Below are 6,000 nucleotides of genomic sequence, written 5' to 3'. Positions count from 1 at the left end.
AAAAAAGCCTCCCACATCCTACTCCTGAAATCCATCTCTTGTGCCGAGAGAGGCCCATCCTTTGGAAGTCTGTGCCTAAAACCCATCCCTGGCCAGCCCTGAGGCATCTCACGTGATAAACACAGCAGGGACCACAGCTCTGCGAAACTGGGGGCAGACACAGGCTTTTTGGGCTTCTTTCTCTCTACCTTGATGATGTATCGGGCTCCAGAAGCCTGGAAATACCCTTCCCTTCCACAACAAGCTGCCAGGAGCCGGGGGACCTGCCTGCTGCAAGCTCCCTGCGAGCTCCGTGCCGCAATCCCCGCTCCTGGAGTCACCACGGGGCACGAGCACCAGCTCCAACATAGGGTCTGTGAGGAGCAGGAGCAGGATCTGCCCCACAGGGCTCCAGAAGCCTGGAAATACCCTTCCCTTCCACAACAAGCTGCCAGGAGCCGGGGGACCTGCCTGCTGCAAGCTCCCTGCGAGCTCCGTGCCGCAATCCCCGCTCCTGGAGTCACCACGGGACACGAGCACCAGCTCCAACATAGGGTCTGTGAGGAGCAGGAGCAGGATCAGCACCCCACAGCAGGGAGAGGGGGCTCAGGGTGGCCCCACAAGCAGCAGGAGGGAACCTCAACAGCATCAATGCACTTCATGAACTTGACCCAAACGCGTCCTTCCAGCTACAACCCCAGCTCCCTTTTTCCCCTTCTCCTGTCCCTCCAGACGGAGCCTCTGCCGTCCCTTCCAGAGCTGGGGGAACCCCCGGGCAGTGCAGAAGCCACCACAGTCCTCCTCTCTTCAGGGGAGGAAGGCTCTGCCCCCCTCCAGCACCGACGCCAGCCCCGGCCGTCCCCACCGCCGCGGTCCAGCCATCGCCACAACTGGAAACTCCAAAAAAAGAACCAAAACTATATATATATATATGTATACATACATATATATGTTTATACATACACACACACACGTATATATATGTATATATGTCTACCTATATATACACATATAGGTTTGAAAGGCAAGTTGCCAAAGTAGAAAACATCAGTTCACCTTGTTCGTACGATGCGTGTTAAAGAAACGAGACTTTTAGCCCATGACATCGTCTTTAAAAATGAGTATTTAAGATCTTCCAAAAATTGCTACAGTACAAAAAAGTGTTTGTGTGTGTATATATATATATATATTAATTTTTTTTTTTTCCTCTCTACACATATCATATGTATGTATGCGGATGGACAGGAATGAATGACCCCACCAGAAGAGACACCCAGCTCGTTGTCCTCCTCCAGGCCGGATCCGGGCGGCAGCCACAAGCTCCGGCTTCTCGCCGCGTCTCTGCGTCGGTACATGGCACATAATGGTATTATTGGCACAGGTTCAGAGTCACAGTCCGTGTCCAGGCTCCAACCAGCTGCTCCGTCCCTTCGTCCCTCACCGGTTCCTCCTCTTCCTCCACGGGATTCTTCGCTCGCGCATTTTTGTCCTTCTCTTCTCCCCTTCCCCCCCCCAAAAAAAACGCTCTCTTTGAAAAAACGCAGTTACCTATAGGCGTGTTCATTTTTATAAAAATATATTTGGCCCATAGAACGCTGCTCTTTGAGTCTCCTACTGGTAAACAGAAATGGTAGGTACAGGTAACCCATTATTTTTTTTTATATTTTTTTACAGGTTCACCAATGGAATCCTGTTGGGGACAAAAAGAAAAAAAAAAAGATTAAATCACGACAGGGAAACGCATCACAACTCCTTGATGCCCCCCCAGGAGCCTGGGGGGTTCCCCTATTCCCAGCTCAGGGGAGTGAACACCAGTGGCAGCGGGAGCATCCCAGGGGAGCGGGGTACAGGGGAAGTGGGATATTGGGGGGACTGGAACCACTCCACTGCCTCCCAGGAAGCCCCAGCCCATTCTCAGCCCTGTTTCAAGGGGAGCCCCCCCACAGTGGGGATGTTCAGGCTGGGAGGGGGATGTTTTTGGCGAGAGGGAGTGACTAGGAGGCTTTGGTGAGCCCTTACTGCCCACTGCCATCTCCTCAGGGCCTTTGGCAAAGCCTGATTTATTTCTGAGCATCCTTGCATTCTGCAGCTTTCCATACTGGGGCTAAGAGCAGCGAGGGCTCTGGCAGATGAGAAGATGATGATGAGCACTAACAAGATTTTCTAAAGTTAAATGCCCTAAAGAAATCAATGGAGAATTGGTTAAGCATCAAAACCAGAGATCCCATTGAAGTTCCTCTTAAGCTATTTATTTGCCGCCTTCTGAAATAGCTCTCCCTACGTAATCTTTAAACCTTTATGCAAAGACAATTACTCCCCACCATTAGCGTGCTTGCTTTATTATAAATATGTGGCTTGATGTATAGCAATAAATGCTGTAATGCAGCTCTGTGTGCCTGAGCCAGCTCCTCATGGGTATATACACATATACCCCTATATATACAGCACATATATATATTTACAGCGTATGCACAATTGCTGCCTATAGAGCACCCATGACATCCATGCTGTGCCCTCAGACTGGCCAACTATTGCCCTCCAAAAAATGCCACACGCTTCACGTTCAAAGGTTCCTCCTCCAACATCATTTTGGAGCCAGATGCCCAATATATCCCGTCTCCGAGAACAAATCAGCGAAGCCTTAATTAGCGAGACAGATTTTTACAGAGTCCTTAATCTCCTGCACCGGGGCTGTGTTGGGACTGCTGTTATTCCTCCGAAGACAAGCCTGGATTTTTTATGATGACTCATTATCTCTTAATGTTAATACAAGCCATTTGCTGTTGTCAGGCAGAACGGGGCCGTGGCAGCAGCTGCTCGCCATGTTCAAAGCACAGAATTACCATATAACACTGTAAAATTTTAACTGCCTTGTGCAAAAGCTGGGGTCAGGTGGATGTTACCGTTAACCGGCACAAATTTTGGGTCTCAAATGGCCACTTCTCCGAAAGCAACACCCAACATTTACACGGTTCTGCAGCGCAGAATGGGGAATTCATATCGTATTCCAAATAGCCTCTTCCTGCAAAGTAGGTCAGCACTTGATCAACCTTACAGATTTTGGGATAATCTCATTCCACGGGGTTTTTTTTTTTTTTTCAGTCAAAGAGAGCAGGATTAAGGACAAGAATAAAGCAAAATCTCTAACTTTGTTTTAGAAAGCACAAACACCACCACCACCCCCCCAGCCAGTAAGAAATTGCACCAAAACAGCCAGGGTTTGCTGTGCTGCCTGGCCAAAGACACTCCAGCCTTCAACAAATGTCACCTTTGGGTTTGCTCCTGACCCTGCCTGGTGCTGTGTCCCCTCCATCACCTGCTGGGACCGGGACATGGAGCGTTTTCTCTCCCATTCCTCCACACAGATGATTCTGCAGTGACCTCCCTGGCACAAATCCTTTCCTCGCCTGCTTTGCCCTTCACCTAAACCACCTCCTTTTCACCTAAACCCCCCTAGAGCAGGGCTGGGTGGTTCTGCTGCACCCATACGCCGGGCTGCCGAGGGGTGACATCCATCCCCAAGCCAGTGCTCCCAGTATCCCAGCACTAGTGATGTGCTGGGAGGCTCCAGGAGCTGCTGCTCCCTGGCAGGGACAGGAACCCTCCTGCCCGTCGCTTCTCTTGGCGCAGGATGAATCTGACCCCCAGGCAATAACTTCAACATCTGCTCGCCGTGTAGCTGGACGAGTTCCACCAGGTTTCCCGACACAACCTCCGCGCTGCCTGCGGCTCTCCAGGCTGGGGACCGCTCCGCAGCACCGTCCCTCACATCTGCTCCCTGCAGCTGCCCAGCCCAGCCTCACGGTGCCCTCAGCATCCTCACGGTGCCACCAACTTCCTCACGGTGCCACCAGTATCTTCACGGTGCCACCAGCACCTTCACGGTGCCACCAGCACCCTCAGGGTATCATCAGCACCCTCATGGTGCCACCAATTTCCTCACGGTGCCACCAATTTCCTCACAGTGCCACCAGCACCCTCACGGTGCCACCAGCATCCTCACGGTGCCACCAACTTCCTCACGGTGCCACCAGTACCCTCAGGGTATCATCAGCACCCTCACGGTGCCACCAATTTCCTCACGGTGCCACCAGCTTCCTCACGGTGCCACCAGCTTCCTCACGGTGCCACCAGCTTCCTCACAGTGTCCTCAGCATCCTCACAGTGTCCTCAGCACCATCATGGTGCCACTAGCATCCCCATGGTGACACCATGACCCCCATGGTGCCACCAGCACCCTCATGGTGCCACCAACTTCCTCACGGTGCCACCAGTATCTTCACGGTGCCACCAGCATCCTCACGGTGCCACCAGCATCCTCACGGTGCCACCAGCATCCTCACGGTGCCACCAGCATCCTCACGGTGCCACCAGCATCCTCACGGTGCCACCAGCATCCTCACGGTGCCACCAGCATCCTCACGGTGCCACCAGCATCCTCACGGTGCCACCAGCATCCTCACGGTGCCACCAGCATCCTCACGGTGCCACCAGCATCCTCACGGTGCCACCAGCATCCTCACGGTGCCACCAGCATCCTCACGGTGCCACCAGCATCCTCACGGTGCCACCAGCATCCTCACGGTGCCACCAGCATCCTCACGGTGCCACCAGCATCCTCACGGTGCCACCAGCATCCTCACGGTGCCACCAGCATCCTCACGGTGCCACCAGCATCCTCACGGTGCCACCAGCATCCTCACGGTGCCACCAGCATCCTCACGGTGCCACCAGCATCCTCACGGTGCCACCAGCATCCTCACGGTGCCACCAGCATCCTCACGGTGCCACCAGCATCCTCACGGTGCCACCAGCATCCTCACGGTGCCACCAGCATCCTCACGGTGCCACCAGCATCCTCACGGTGCCACCAGCATCCTCACGGTGCCACCAGCATCCTCACGGTGCCACCAGCATCCTCACGGTGCCACCAGCATCCTCACGGTGCCACCAGCATCCTCACGGTGCCACCAGCATCCTCACGGTGCCACCAGCATCCTCACGGTGCCACCAGCATCCTCACGGTGCCACCAGCATCCTCACGGTGCCACCAGCATCCTCACGGTGCCACCAGCATCCTCACGGTGCCACCAGCATCCTCACGGTGCCACCAGCATCCTCACGGTGCCACCAGCATCCTCACGGTGCCACCAGCATCCTCACGGTGCCACCAGCATCCTCACGGTGCCACCAGCATCCTCACGGTGCCACCAGCATCCTCACGGTGCCACCAGCATCCTCACGGTGCCACCAGCATCCTCACGGTGCCACCAGCATCCTCACGGTGCCACCAGCATCCTCACGGTGCCACCAGCATCCTCACGGTGCCACCAGCATCCTCACGGTGCCACCAGCATCCTCACGGTGCCACCAGCATCCTCACGGTGCCACCAGCATCCTCACGGTGCCACCAGCATCCTCACGGTGCCACCAGCATCCTCACGGTGCCACCAGCATCCTCACGGTGCCACCAGCATCCTCACGGTGCCACCAGCATCCTCACGGTGCCACCAGCATCCTCACGGTGCCACCAGCATCCTCACGGTGCCACCAGCATCCTCACGGTGCCACCAGCATCCTCACGGTGCCACCAGCATCCTCACGGTGCCACCAGCATCCTCACGGTGCCACCAGCATCCTCACGGTGCCACCAGCATCCTCACGGTGCCACCAGCATCCTCACGGTGCCACCAGCATCCTCACGGTGCCACCAGCATCCTCACGGTGCCACCAGCATCCTCACGGTGCCACCAGCATCCTCACGGTGCCACCAGCATCCTCACGGTGCCACCAGCATCCTCACGGTGCCACCAGCATCCTCACGGTGCCACCAGCATCCTCACGGTGCCACCAGCATCCTCACGGTGCCACCAGCATCCTCACGGTGCCACCAGCATCCTCACGGTGCCACCAGCATCCTCACGGTGCCACCAGCATCCTCACGGTGCCACCAGCATCCTCACGGTGCCACCAGCATCCTCACGGTGCCACCAGCATCCTCACGGTGCCACCAGCATCCTC

General features: G+C 55.8%; 1 protein-coding gene across 1 annotated transcript in view; it reads right to left on the bottom strand.

The window, feature by feature from the left end:
• Positions 1–1,084: 1,084 nt before the first annotated feature.
• Positions 1,085–6,000, bottom strand: part of AJAP1 (adherens junctions associated protein 1) — a 207,859-nt gene continuing 202,943 nt past the window's right edge. Inside the window, exon 7 of the mRNA XM_014952421.1 lies at positions 1,085–1,669. The gene's annotated coding sequence lies outside the window, so the exon portion shown is untranslated. The remainder of the gene's footprint in view (positions 1,670–6,000) is intronic.

This window comes from Calidris pugnax, unplaced genomic scaffold, assembly GCF_001431845.1.
Source record: "Calidris pugnax isolate Ruff unplaced genomic scaffold, ASM143184v1 scaffold217, whole genome shotgun sequence".
NCBI classification, from domain to species: domain Eukaryota; kingdom Metazoa; phylum Chordata; class Aves; order Charadriiformes; family Scolopacidae; genus Calidris; species Calidris pugnax.
This window is presented reverse-complemented; position numbering and strand designations above follow the sequence as displayed.